General features: G+C 36.8%; 1 protein-coding gene across 1 annotated transcript in view; it reads left to right on the top strand.

Moving 5' to 3' along the window:
• CDYL (chromodomain protein, Y-like) overlaps positions 1–14573 on the top strand; it is a 54019-nt gene that overhangs the window by 3308 nt on the left and 36138 nt on the right. The window lies entirely within an intron of this gene.

Here is a 14573-nt window from a genome sequence, read left to right on the forward strand (position 1 = left end):
CTCTTTCCAAACTTCCCACCTCCTGCACATACACCTTCTGTTAATTTTTAAGAGTGCCTGCTTCCACATAAAGGATGCTGTAAGGAAGACAAAAGAATATTTTGAAAAATATTTGTTTTTACTTGAGCTGGTGTAGGAATTTTTAGCCAAATATTTTTGTTGGAAAAACCCAATTAGTCAAAACAGAAATCACTAATTGGAAAGCACAATTTTGAAAGTTTCTAGAAAAATACATAGTGCACTTCAAAAATTTTTAGACGCTTTTTTCAATTAAAGCTGATTTAGATGTACATTATTAAGTAATATTTGAAAAAAGTAATTTTAAATTTTGTTATGAAAACAGTGTTCCTAATTTTGATATTATTGCTATGACTGATTTTGACTTGTGTGACTTGTGTTTGGTTTTTAGTCCTAGTCCAGGATGGTGAAACTTTTTTCATCTTTTAGTCTGTTCTTTGTTTTCTCCAACCTTGCTTTTTTTTTTTTATTTTATTTTGTTTGTAATAGAAGTGCACACCAGGAAAATAAACCAAACCAAAACCAAAACTACTTGTGTGCATAGGCAAATCCTATGACTGCAATTACTCGAAAATATTAGTACTATTGTAGCACCTAGTTGTGCTTTCATGAGACAAACTGCCATGATGTAGTTCCTGTTCCAAAGTTCCTACAGTCTCAGAAAAGGCAACCAGCAAATATTTATACAAATATGCAGGGGCACCAGGGGAATAAAATACCAGTAATGTTTGCTCTGGGAGTTGGTGCTTTCAGCACACTAGAATGTAGCTGCTATCCAAAGTGTGTTTCTTAACAAAGAAAACCATTGTATTGAATGTTTGTATTTTAAAGGCTTGTCTTTGAAAATAGAATTGATGAAGGTAATATACTATATATGAGTCTAAGAAGAGTGATACATGGAAGAAGTGGTAACGGGTCACTGAATGAATGTTGCTGTGGTTCTGATTTTTTGAAATATGTGCTGATCATCAGCTGTTACTAAAAGTTAATAGGAGCCATCCTGAAATGAATGAATGAAACAGTAAAACACCTCCAAAGATTTAAAATGTTGTAGAAAAGATGTTACTGGCATCTACAAGCAATCCGTATTACTGAAAACTAGACAAGACAAAAAGTGGCCTTGTGTCTAAAAAGTTTTTTAGACCTTCCTTCATTAAAACTATTAAAAAATAGCTTTCAAAGTTTATTGCAAATGTCTTAGGCGTAGTACACTCATAATATCCAGGGAAGTTCTATTTAATAGAGTACACAAGAAGTGAAACTGTAAAAGGGAATCTAATCTGTCAGTCACACAAGACTAGAGAGTTGTCTTGTAATTTTAGGAAGGACTAAATGACTAAAATGATTTTTTACTTTCTGCAAAATTTGGCCATAAACCAGGTGAATGCTTAGCAAATTCTAGTTTGTTGTTTCATTTTTTTTCTGGGTCACCCTAGAGTTGCTACAGTTTTTATTCAGCTAACAGTGTCCATCCAACATGTGGATGTAATTGAGAATCAATGCCAACAGCAGGGAGACTATGGGCAGAAAGGCACGCAAAGCTCAAAGTATGAAATGAGCAAGAAAAGCACATCTAGCTGTATATGTTGTTATAATTATAATAAGGCAGGCTGGTGGATGGGAAGAGAAGAAATACAAGAAATGCAGTGAATTACATCACTTGTTAGACAGACAAGCACCGCCAGTGTGCACAGCGGCATCAGCATGTCTCTCCTTGCCCGTATTAGTTCTGATGAATAACTTGCAGGAGCAGTAGGCTGTCTGACCATACAAAGATGATCATGGTGTATCACCCTACAAGGAACAAGGGTGTTGGCTGATATTTCAGTTGGATAATGGTGCTGTATTTATCTCAAAACAATGGTATTAGCTGCGAAAGAAAGCCAGGCATCAGGAAAAAAGTGACTGCACTTAAGTGCTGTTTGTTGCCTGTTTCCGCCCTTACCCAAAGAAGCTTATGGGATTAAAAACCACAGTTTCCAAAAACCAGAAATCTGGTCTTAACACCCAAGGAAAATAGTGTCTGTTGTTTGGTTAAGTGTCTGATAGCTTTAGTCTCAACAGGAACCAAGCAAGCATAGAAGTGCTTATGGAGGCAACCCGAAGGGGGGAGAAAGGTACGTTCTCAATACAATACCAAGCCAAGCTGAAAGGAATTCAGCCGCTCCCTGTTCCTTAGAGTGAGGGGAGCTCATCCAGTTCCCTTCCAAATTATCCCAGTTACTTTCTTCCCTCTCCCGGTATGTGGCTGGCTGTTGAGCATTACATGAAGAACAGTCCCTTGTCACCAGTGCAACTCATGAGGCCACCTTGAAAAGTCCCTTGTGAAGAGCATAGCAGTTGACAAAGGTGTGTTGGGTGTGAAGCACATACATTGTCCAAGTCACCCACAAGCTCTGCACGTAACCCTCTCAAACAGCACAAGAAAGAGGGGAGTTGCAGAAGCTCATTGCTATGTGAATTAGAGCGGACAGTACAACTAAGGGAAAGTTAGGGTGATGTGTTACAGTTTGTCAGATTTCTTTTTGGCATCCTGGAAGGACAGAAGCAGCTTTGAGCCCCCCTTTCATTTGTTTTTGCTTTGGTTAAGTTGTAAAATATGATTCCAAAAAAAACCCAAAGACAGGAACTTCCTATTGTACATTGCACTTCGATAGTGGCTTGATGTCTGCTGAGTGATCTGGAAAACAACCAAGTGGTTTATTAATGCAAACAAAAGGCTATGAAATGGGTTAGAGTCCTTTGTTAAGCCTGTCTAACTTCTGAAATTACTGGTTAAACATCTTTGTCAAATGCAACAGTGTGTAATTTTGTATCTTTTCTATTGTGTACGCATTTACCAAATCACTAAGAGTAAATGCTAAAACAATTTTCATTTAATCAACCTCAAAGAAACCTTTGATTTTTTTTGTTTTCTTCAGTAGTTGCATTTCATTTAGGTTATATTCTTTAAGAGTTCGTATTATGACTTCGCTTATAATACTGTCTTGCAACATTTTAACTTACCATCAATTTTTCCATAACTGTTAAGTAATTTTTAAGTTCCTCTGCTTCTTTATTCTTAGCTAAAATAATACTATTACTTGCTGCCAATTCTTGTTTATCTATATTTTCTGGCTTAATATAAATGCAGAAGTGTTTAGCAATTTAGTAGACTGGATGGTCTGTGTTACATGGAAAATTGATCTGTTATCACATACTGTTCTGGTATGGTTCTCTTATTGCTTGTCTAGTTTCTGATAGAGATTATTGTTACTTTACATGGTGCTCCAGGATTGAGAACTTCTTGTGAAAATCTCTCATCCTCAGGGCTATATTTGTGTATGTCAATAGATTATCACTAAAATAAATCAGTATTTAAGTGCAGGGTTTGCTTAGGTTCTGAGGCCGTTTTCCTGAGAGCATAAGGCATAAGTGACTGGTTTCTTGCTTTTTCTACCTTCTGCCATCCTCTGCTACTTAGAATAGAGATTTCTTAGTTGGATGCTGTGTTGGTGTAGACTTTTCATATAGCTAAACTGGTGTCAAAGGTAGCTACTCTGAAGAGAGTGATCGCATTCCTTTCCCCTGCTTCCCCAACCCCAGGTTATAATACGGCCTAAGCAACTCCTAACAATAACAGACTTATTTTTATCAGCCTTCTGGAAGTGACAATGAGGGAGAGGATGTGTCCCTGGGGAGGGAGACAGAGACATGCTTCTTCCGTGGTTTGATTCGGTCCCTGAGAAACCTTTAATGGGAACTCTGGGTATAATGTATTTAATTTATTTATTTATTTTTTAAAAAGGGCAGAGCAAAAACATTCTCAAGAAACACTCAGTTTGGACATAAAATCCTCAACCTAAGTTGATAGAAAAACTCCTGTTATTTTCACGGAAATGTTATTACACCTGCAGACCCAGTGGTGAGCATAAAGCTAAATCTCTCTTCACTACTCAGTCGTTATGTCCTCCTACAGTACTTGTACCAATATGAGACAAAAGGAATTTCTGAGGACGTGTTTGTCATACCTGCTGTGGCAAAACTTAGGGAAGATGAAGCACAATGAAGCAAAGGCTCTGGTTTGGAGGCTCACGTTCAACCTACTTTGCATATGTCTGCACAGAGGCTGTGAAGTGGATTGTATGCATATTTGCTAAAGAAACTCATTATGAATCTGCTTTTTCTTGAAAAGAAGATTAATTTTAATAGGTTGATACAAAAATCCATTAAAAATGACCAAAACAACTGTAGTGTGGTTCAGGGAAGATTTGCCTAGATCGCATTTTCTACTTAAGATAAAAAAGGCAGATGATGAAATTACAGTTGAATCTTCAGAAAACATCCTCATAGGGAGACTGTTACAGGTAAGATAAAATATCATAGAAAGAATTAGTAAATAAACTATTACAATTTTTTTCCATCAGTGCTTGTGAAAGAGAGAAAATTGTTAGATTCAAGGAGATGCACAACTGAGATTTTAATTTTTTTTTTAAAGATAGCTGTGTTTCTAACAGCTGGAAACAACTTTGTATTTTACAGGTGATTGCAAAAATGTCTTTTTTTATAATGAGTGCTAACTAAATAGCCAGATCCTATATTGCCCTGGGATAGCTGTATTTCTTACCCAGACAAAGTACTAGAAGTACTCAAAGCGGCATAATCATGGTCCAAAACTGCTGCTGTGAGCTATAGTAATAGAGCAAAGTACTATTATTTTATTTAAGAAAATACAGAAACAGTAGATTTGTGATACTATATGCATTTTTTTTTGTTTGATTTGAAAAATAGCTAAATTATCTGTTATACATAGTATATATGTTGTAAATGCATTTAGGAACACACACTGAAATACATTAGGCCACAAATTATCAAACGGTTAATTCTGCTTTGGTAATTATTTTCTTAATTCTGCAATTTTAGAATGTATAAAAAGCTTTTGGTTTTTAGTTAGCGAGTATTTTTTACTATTATTATTAAAGTTTATTATATTTTAGATGCCTTTAAGAAACAAAGGCAAATCATAACACTAGTGCTTTGAACTAGGATATTCTATATTTGAACACATCTGAAAACTGGGAAGTTCTAAGATTGAATGTGGAAGAAGAGGAGGGAGGAGAACATCTTACTATTGTATCAAGAGTTCTTTGAACATCTCCGTGCAACATGGGTAAACAAGTATAGATTGTCATTTATTTTCTTTGAAAATATTCCTTGAAAGAGGCAACTAAAGAAAGTAAGCAGCTGTGCTTCAAAAGGCTGCTGAGAATCTGACTGGAGATATTGAAAGCAGAGTAGGCTTAGTGGTACACTGTAGTTGTGTCAGGTTAACAGTGGGATGTCATGAGATTCTGTAATAGGATCTGTGCTTATTTATATTTATTAGTGGTCTTTTTAAAAAAGCGCAGTGAGCAGCAAACTCAAAACTTGCAGAGGAACAGTTATTTATTCCTTAAGGTATAAGAAAACAGACATTTCAGAGAGACAAACCTAAAGCAGAAGGGTAAGCAAAGTGATGAACAGCAGGAAGATAATTTGAACTGACTGTTTTCCTTGCTGGCTCCTAAACAGAGTTTTTAGCCTGGGATGCAGATAGGAATACCTACACACTGCTAGGGGCAACACCAAGGAGACTTGGCCTCATATCGGACTGAAGAAGCTCGGAAGGTTTCTCTGTCACACACATTTGTCATTACTCTTCAATCAAGCTTGGTGTATAATGGATCTGTAGATAACGTGTTGGCTGGCATAGTGTCTTCCATGCCTTAGCACTCCTGTCCCTCAGATTTCAACCTGCTCTGTCATTTTTATATGGGCTGAAATGAGAGGGAGTGGGGAAACTGGCCGGCTGCCCTCTCAGACTGGTTCCATGTGACAGGTGTCCAAGTAGACTTCCCATGTCTACACAGCTGGACAATCCAGGCCAAGCCATTGATGAAAGCTGGTACATCAGGAACAATGAGGATATAAAATAATAATAATTTTAAAAAATCATGTACCTGAAAGGAAGATTGAAAATATTTTAGAAAGAAATGAACTATAGACACTCTGAAATAACGACTGATGTAGTTGGAAATGTCTCTTCTGGGATTGAATGAATAAGACAAGGGGACATGTAAAGAAATAAAAGGGTGTCAAATTCAAAATAGAAAGATAATAGTTTTTGGTATAGCTTGAATTTAGTCCTGAGAACTGTCTGTTAAAACATATTTGAGTCCAAGAGATGAAGAGATATAATCAGCATTCAAGAGAATTGTAGTCATTTATAAGGATAATGTAAATAAACTGTATTTATAGGAATGGTATAGTTTCACAAAGAATGTAAGTTCTCTTGCATTAGAAGTAAGGAAACATTTTGTGACAATGTTGAAAGCTGTGCATTGTGAGCCATTATTATTTATGGAATAATTCATTCAACTATTATTTATGAAATTACTTTTATACTGTGCAGACGTTCAGAGATTCTGATCATTGCCCTGTTAGGATAGGCACTGGGAAAGCAGAAAGAAGGTGGAGCTCTGGTCTGGTTTCTGCTGAGGTCCTTACTGGCCTTACCTTTCTCTACTCTAGATTCATATGACATCCTTTAAAGAAAGCTTAGAGAACTGTCTAAAAGAATAATTTTGGGGGGGAAAAAGGCACAAATTTTAGATGCTTTAAATAAAGAATACTGATTTTCATTCATCTTTTTTTTGTTTTGGGCTAGTCAGCTCAAAAACCCCTCCAGTGTAAACAGACTTGCTGTGTTGTATTCTCACCTCAGCCTTTGATTTTCTGGACAGATTTCAAATTCAGTGGACACTTTTGAAAAATACAGAAATGAGTTGAAACCGACTGTAAATGCAAAGCTAATTATTATTTTACCAGGCATAACATTTTATTGGCATAGATAACTTAAAAAATAATTGTCAGCATATGGAAAGACTATCTTGCTAGGGCTTCTCCTAAAGTTAGTGATTCTGTAAAGATGTATTTGTGGCAGTGCAATGCAACACCCTTTCGCCAACGAATTCAAAGATATGTTTTTTTCTTCATATTAGTACAAGCAGGAAAACTTCATATGGTAATAATGGGTATTTCAGACAATTTAATGTGTGTTTTGTGATTTTCAGTTTTAATTTCTGAATACAAAGGATGACAGATTATTCTGTGTTCTTTAGTTTAGAGAATGATCTATTTTTACTTTCCATGCATGTGTAGGCAATTAGCTTGAAAACCTGTTTTAAATATTTAAGAGTTTATACAAAGCACAAGTTATATCTTTGATTGCTATTATTGAAAGCTAGTGAGACATTTTGTTGTTTCTCTGCTTTTCACATTGATGGTGCTTTTTATTGCATTAGCTTTATTGGGTCCTGTATAGTCAGTGAGGTTGGGGGATGTTTTTAGAAATTACCTTTCTGAGGACAAAAAATGGAGCAGCAAAGAAAACCATTTTAAATATGTGAGAGGGAGAAAAAATAAATTAAGACATATTGATTATCTCATGTCCTTGTAGGAAGTGGAAAGTTTTCAATTTAAAACAATTATTACCATTACTTAAAAAAATCTGTATTTTGTAATAACTTCACAGTGAGAGAATGGGTTTTCTCAAATGATCCTGAGTATAAGATAGTGATAACAGTCAATGGAGTGGCTGCCCAAACTATGGATCGGGATCCAGGACCAATTCTGGAATATGTGCTCTGAAATGAGGGCTTTCTGAACTTGATTTAGTTCTGCTTGATGTTTCTGCTCTTAAGAATCAGAGGAAATGTTTATTTCAAAGGTTTTATTTCTCCTGAAATGCTACATTCAAGAGCCCTTTAGATGCTGTAAAGTAAAAGGGAAAAGGTAACAAGAATATTATGTTTAATCAGCTTTGAAAGCAATGGGTAAAAATGGTCAAGCATGAGTGCCTTTAATACGCATGCCAAATTGGTGGTATGCTTTTTGTTTTTATATTTTTGCAGTTGATGCTTTAGATACCTGTTGTGTTTATTGACTTCATGAGGAAGTGCTGCTGCTCTGCATTTTTGGAAGTCAGATTTCTTTTGGTTTGCGTTTTGAAATACAGACGTAGCTAGCTAACACTAAAGGTTGAGCCCTAAGTCTTCTGGTAAAGTGTTACAAGCCAAAACAATCGGTATTCCTTACTGGTCTTCTATTTTTTGGCTTGCTGTGAAACTTTGAGGAAGAAATTGGACTTGTTACAATGGTATGTTAATATATTTTTTTCTCTTAATTCCTTTCTTTTCTAGTATTAAGTTTTATTCTGGCACAGCGGTCATCTTCAAGAAATCAGTATTCCTCTGGTTACATCTTGTTAAAGGTTCACTGTTACTGTTTTATTGGCATAGTCCAGTTTGAAATGTCATCTTTTAATTGAGTATAATATATTAGTAGATTAGTGATTGATGCATGAAATGCTAAGGAGCACTCCATGTTTTATTAGATGTTTTATGCCTATCAATAAAACTTTTTTTTATAAAAATAAAAATAACTGCAATTTTGTTAGCTTTCTTTCTGAAAAGACATATAATAGAGTTGCATTTATTCCCAGCTTTAAAAAAAATATTTTTTCTATTTTCAAATTCCTGGTATGAAGTCTGATAGCAAATTAATTTATATCATATTTCGTTTAGATTGTAGCTGTTGAAATTTAGGGCCCAATGAAAGTTATAAATTATCTCTAGATTCTTTTCAGTTAAAGTGTAGTATGAGGAAATTATTGCTGCACTATTGTGTATTATAAATTGCAAACCTAGTAGAGTAATGTAATACAAACAGGCCATATACTTCATGTGTTCATACATAATGTATACTTACATGCTCCAGCATCCCTGGCAATCCTCAGCAGTTAAAGATTTCTATTGGTTGCAGAGTGATATTTATGTGATTATTGTGTGCTTTTGCAGACCTTGTTTATAGGTCAGTAAGGTCCTTGGTATGTGCCCAGTTTTCATGGCTACTCGCGTAATTCTGCTCTGTTTTTACTGTGACTTCACTTAGAAGGATTAAAAACCTTTTGTAGAGAGTGAGGTTGGGTAGGTACATTAGTTAGGTGTTAATTTTTTTATTTTTTTTTTACATTTATATTTTGCAGAAATTGTTACGAGATCCTAGAGCCACTCTCCCAATGTCTGTTGGACCACAGATCAGTCTCATTTGTATCAGTTAGATACTGTGGAAATGACTGTTCTGATCAAATCAACAAATTAAATACAGCTCCATTGAAGTGATAAAGTTTGCAATGCTTAGGCACTTAGTTGATTGATTTAAAATGAGTTCCTATATTTTAAAAATGTGATGTAGCAAGCTGAAGAATTATGAAGAAAAACATATCGTTGAAATTTTGTTCACAGTATATCTTCATTCATGGAAAGAAAATTTTGTCCAGAGTTAGTTAGTGTAAAGCTCACCTGAGGATGGTTTTTCATTCTTACCCATGTCCAGTCACAACAAAGTAAAATGGGAGTAAGTCATTGGTAAGAAAATTGATTATTCACACTAAAATTCCTGCAGTTAGTACTGGTATTCTTTCAAAACCAGTAAATTGTTAAATTATTGGAAAATACTAGGACCATCCACATTCTTCATGCAGAAAATTCTAAAATCACTTTAGTTTGTGGGAGTTCCTTAGGTTTTAATTACATGCTTTGTGAGGCTGTAATGAGAGGATGACTCAGTTTTGGTGTACTGCATTGTACTATTCTAGGGTAAATGAACCTCTGTACATTAACACACTTGCATATATATGACTTCTCTATTAAAAGGAAACCATGTAGTGTCTATTAAAGGCAGCAGACACACGGTTGTCTCTGAGTTTGAGGTGTGGAGTAGGAAAGGTCAGGGTAGGTGAGTATTTGGTAGTATTTGGCTTCCTTCTAAATTACGTTTTGTCTGTAAGTAGTGATAACTGCACAAGTCTTTGTAGTGGTTGCTTAGGCTTTGTGGTGACTGGAGATTCAAAGTCATGATTCAGAAGGAATTACATAAAAACATAATATGAAAGCTATCAGCAATGTCATACAGAATCCTACAATACAGTGATTGCATGGCAGTATTACTAACATACTTTATCAGAGGCTTTCTTGCCTCATTTTCCTTTGTATAAATACAAAAAGTTGCATTAGGCACTTCTGACTAACCTCAGGTCATGAGGTTTCTCCATCAGATCTGCTCTTCAGCATGGGGGCTGAAATTTGTAGGTTTTTCCCCCCCTGCAGTTGGAATGCAGTTTTTTAATATAACGTTTAAGACAAAAGACACTGAGGTCATCTAGTCTGCACTTCAGTGTGTTACAAGTCATTACATGTCATCACTTACTGCTGTATCTTCAGTTAGTTCGAGTTAGCCAAGAGTATTACCAGACCCTGGAGACTGAATTTTTGTTTGTCATTTTATGCTGAATAGCGGGGAGTTGATTAGAAAAAATATGCTCAGATGAAAATACTTGTTTCATGTGTCATGTTCTGCATAACATCTTGAGAGGATGCCATCTGCTTCTGAATAAATAAATAAACTGGATTCCTATTAAAAGAGCTTGCTTGCAGAAAAGCAGCTTATGTTTCAGCCATGCACACATGGCCTAGCCCTGGTAATGTGCCCTCCAAACACTTCCTTCTGGCAACCTCTGCTCTTCCCACCAAGACCCATGCAGATTGTTGTGCCTCTCTGAATGCCCAAGTGTGCTGGCAGTGATAAACTGTGTAGGCTGATTAGTAAAACTGCTGTTGAGGTCATCCTGCTAAGGGGCTTGCTTTCACTATTAGCAATTTATTCTGTTGGTGTACTTCTCAACTGAGGAAGAGAATAGATATGGGCTCAGACGGTTTCCTGCTACACCTCTGCAGCATAAACTCTGGACTTTCTCTTGCATGTGCAAGTTGAGTTGACATAACAGGCTTTATGAATACAAGAGAAGTACAGAAAGGGGTTTTTTGTTGTTTTTCTTTTTAACAGAAAAAAGGGTTGGGGTTGTTTTGTATTGTTTTATTGTGGTCTTTTTGTGGGGTTTTTTTGTTTGCTTTTATTGCAATTGCCCATAGAGTAGCATATGACCAGAGAGATTTTTGAATTTTACATGTGTCAAGCTGAGCTGTAGCTTGGAAAGATTCAATGTGAATAGATCTTTAAGATAGAAGGTTTCACAAACACATTGCATTTTTTTTCTTGAAGTTGGTTTCAGGAATATCCTCTGGTTGCCTTTGCTGAACCATTGCAAGGGTGGGAAAGGTCCTGTCAAAAAGAATGGATTTTTCTCTCTTAAAAGTGTTTAGGTTGTTTCTCTCATGCCTTGCCTAAAGTGTCTTCTCCAGTTCCATTGTGTTTGTTGAGTGCAGCTTCTTCAGACTCTTCAGTCTGTACAGCTTCTCTGGGGGGAAGGAGCACAGCAGCCACAGATGTCTATCAGGCATCTAGCCCAAGCCAGCTATACTTTCCCCTCCCTGCTTCAGTACTGTGGTTAAACATTAAGTAGAAGTGCTTCCTACACCTGATTGCACAATGTCTTTTTATTCCTTCTATCTGTCCCTGTTATCACTCCATAGTTTTGGCTGCTTGTTCCTCTCTATATCTTTTAATTTATACCAATTCACTTGCAGAGGCTGGAAGCAGCAGGCATTGAGCAGAGGAGAATCTTTAGGCTGGCACCAGAATCATGCCCTAGAAGTATTTTTGAAAATACTTTTTCTTTCCGTTTTTTTCCAGTGCTAAATACATCTGGTAAAGTGGCAGAGAGTAGTAAAGAGCTGGTTTTTTTCACTGAGTAAAAAGTAAAAACAAGCAGCGATACAGAGATAACTCTGAGGTCTCCTCATTAACGAACTCTTAGGTGCTTATAACTCCTATGCGATATACCAATCTGCTAACCCTCTCATAGAAGCAAGCAGTGTCACTAAGCAGCTTCTTCTAATACAGGAAGTATGTAATCCATGAGCAGAAAAACCTCCGAACTGAGTTTTATACTAGTAGAAAGATTGCTTTATATCTCAACTAAGCTAATGCAGAGTCTTTTTTATGGAAATGTCCCTTAGCAATCTTCATTCTTTGCATTGGCCACTTTCTCCCTGTGGATGGTAAGAATGGAAGTAACTGACTTGAAACTTTGCTTCACCCAGGAAGTTTATCATTCAGATCCAGCAAAATGTGGCCTGGGCCATTAGTCAGTATGACTTTTTTGGAACTGCCTGATGAAGAAAGATGCCTTTTGCCTTCATTGGACTAATGTGATAGCACGTCACAGAAAGCTAGAAGCTAAAGAAATTTTAAAAGGTAGTATTTAACAGAAAAATATGTCCCTATTCTTCACTCAAATCTATAATAGGTCATTTACAAGATCTAGCAGGTAGTCCAATGAACAGAATACACTGGGTTGTATTTATTCAAAAAAATCGTGTGGTTCAATTTTGTGCTTAAAACCCTATCTTTTTTTCTTCTCCTTCTCATCAGACGTTCAGATATTGGTCAGGGCTTGTTTAGAGTATCTCCAAGGATGCAGATTTGACACTTTTTGGGGATGCTTGTCCCTGTGCTTGACTACTGCATTGTGAGCTTTTATTTTTAACCTAATATCTAATCTGAGTTTCTCTTGTTACAACTTGTTTCCATTGCTCCTTAGTCTTTAAAATGTACCTCCAAGAACAATCTGGTACTACTTCTGTACAGCCACATGTTAGGTAGTTAAATATGACATGAGTAAGACCATCAGCTCTTGCTAGGTTCTTTTTCCTAATGTGTCAGGCCATCTTATGTAGACTGGAGGAAATAAAATCTGAATAGTTCTTGCTTTTCCTTGCTAACTTCCAGCACTGGTAGTCTGGTCTGGGGGGGGAGAAGAGGGAATTTCTTAGTTCTGAGAATCTCCCATCTACCTCATCAAATAATAATTAGCCTTGTAAACTGTATTCAACCTTATTGTTGTTAAGTATTGGTTATTGTTTCAATAATGTGATTATTTGGACCCCTAGACTCACAGTATTTGTTACAAATTTGGAGAAACTGAGAAATCAATAGGACTCCTCAGATAGGTGCTGTTACCAGATGGGAATTTCGTGGTGTGTGTTCTGGAGTTGGCTTAAATCTCTTGGAGAGTTAAGGCCCACATTGGCTCTGTCTTTAGGGGTATGGATTTCTACCAACAGCTTCAAAGCAAGATGGTATGTGTTTATAGTAAGCCTGCTACTCAAACACTTTTTCTCCATTTAGAAATACCTAACATCTTAAGCTTAAGAGCTGTGTAGAACAACATGTCACTGAAGCAATAAATATTGGCTTTTGTTCAAATTACGATAGCATTGAAACTGCGACTATGCATGTGGAAAACAGATTTTGTTTTTAAACCTCAGGGATGTTGTTAGGGCTGCAGCTTGGACTGAAGGAGTTGTTGAACAGCTTAGTCCACCCTTGTACTGAGGAAGAACTGAGCAAGTGTTTGTTTTCCCTGACAGGAGTTGTATAACCTATTCTTAAAACACATCAGTAATGGAGATGAAACTCCATCTCTAACTCACCTTTAGTGCTGATTTGATTAGAAAAGTCTTCTTCCTTTTCTTTCTTCAATATATTTTAATTTCTATAGGTTAAGCCGATGCCGTTCAGTAGTGATTCTTCCAATGAACAATTCATATTTGACTTGCATATGCTGTAGAACAGCTGACAGATCTCTGTACTTCCTACTTCTTATGGTCTAGGAAGACCTTATTCATTTCATCTTTCTTCGTATGTCCTGTTTTAAATCTCTTGTCATTGTTGATCAACTGTGGACAGTCCAAAGTCTCTCTCTTTAGGTATGGTACCAAAACTGGATTGTCTCAGCAGATACTTGGCAAGTACTTAGTAGAATTTATCATCTCCTTGCACATGTAAAGTTGCCTCAGAATTGGGCTTTGCCCTTCTTTCTTACATCAATTCTTTTGTTAACTGGTGTATACTTTATGATTGTTTATCAAATTTTCTGTGTTTTCATAGAAGCATAGAATAGTTTAGGTTGGAAGGGACCTTAAAGATCACCCAGCCCAACGCCCCTGCCACGGGCAGGGACACCTCCCACCAGACCGGGTTGCTCAAAGCCCTGTGCAACCTGGCCTTGAACATTTCCAGGGAGGGGGCATCCACAACTTCCCTGGGCAACCTGTGCCAGTGTCTCACCACCTTCACAGTAAAGAATTTCTTCCCAATATCCAGTCTAAATCTACCCTCTTCCAGTTTAAAGCAGTTCCCCCTTGTTCCATCGCTACCTGCCCTTGTAAAAAGTCCCTCCCCAGCTTTCCTATAGGACCCCTTCAGGTACTGGAAGACTGTTATAAGGTGCCCCAGAGCCTTCTCTTCTCCAGGCTGAACAGCTCCAGCTCTCTCAGTTGGTCCTTGTAGGAGAGGTGCTCCAGCCCTCTGATCATCTTCATGCCCCTCCTCTGGACCTGCTCCAACAGCTGCATAGTCTGTTATTCCACACTTTTAGTGCATGTTTCATTTTTCTTCCATACAAGTAAAAAAATCACTTTTCAAACTGTCTTCCAAATTCAGCAATATCATTTAGAAACATGAACCTCCCTTCTGAAAGCTTGCAGTCCTTTCAGTTTGATGTAATCTGTTCA

Source organism: Mesitornis unicolor, unplaced genomic scaffold (assembly GCF_000695765.1).
Source record: "Mesitornis unicolor isolate BGI_N332 unplaced genomic scaffold, ASM69576v1 scaffold20273, whole genome shotgun sequence".
Classification (NCBI taxonomy): domain Eukaryota; kingdom Metazoa; phylum Chordata; class Aves; order Mesitornithiformes; family Mesitornithidae; genus Mesitornis; species Mesitornis unicolor.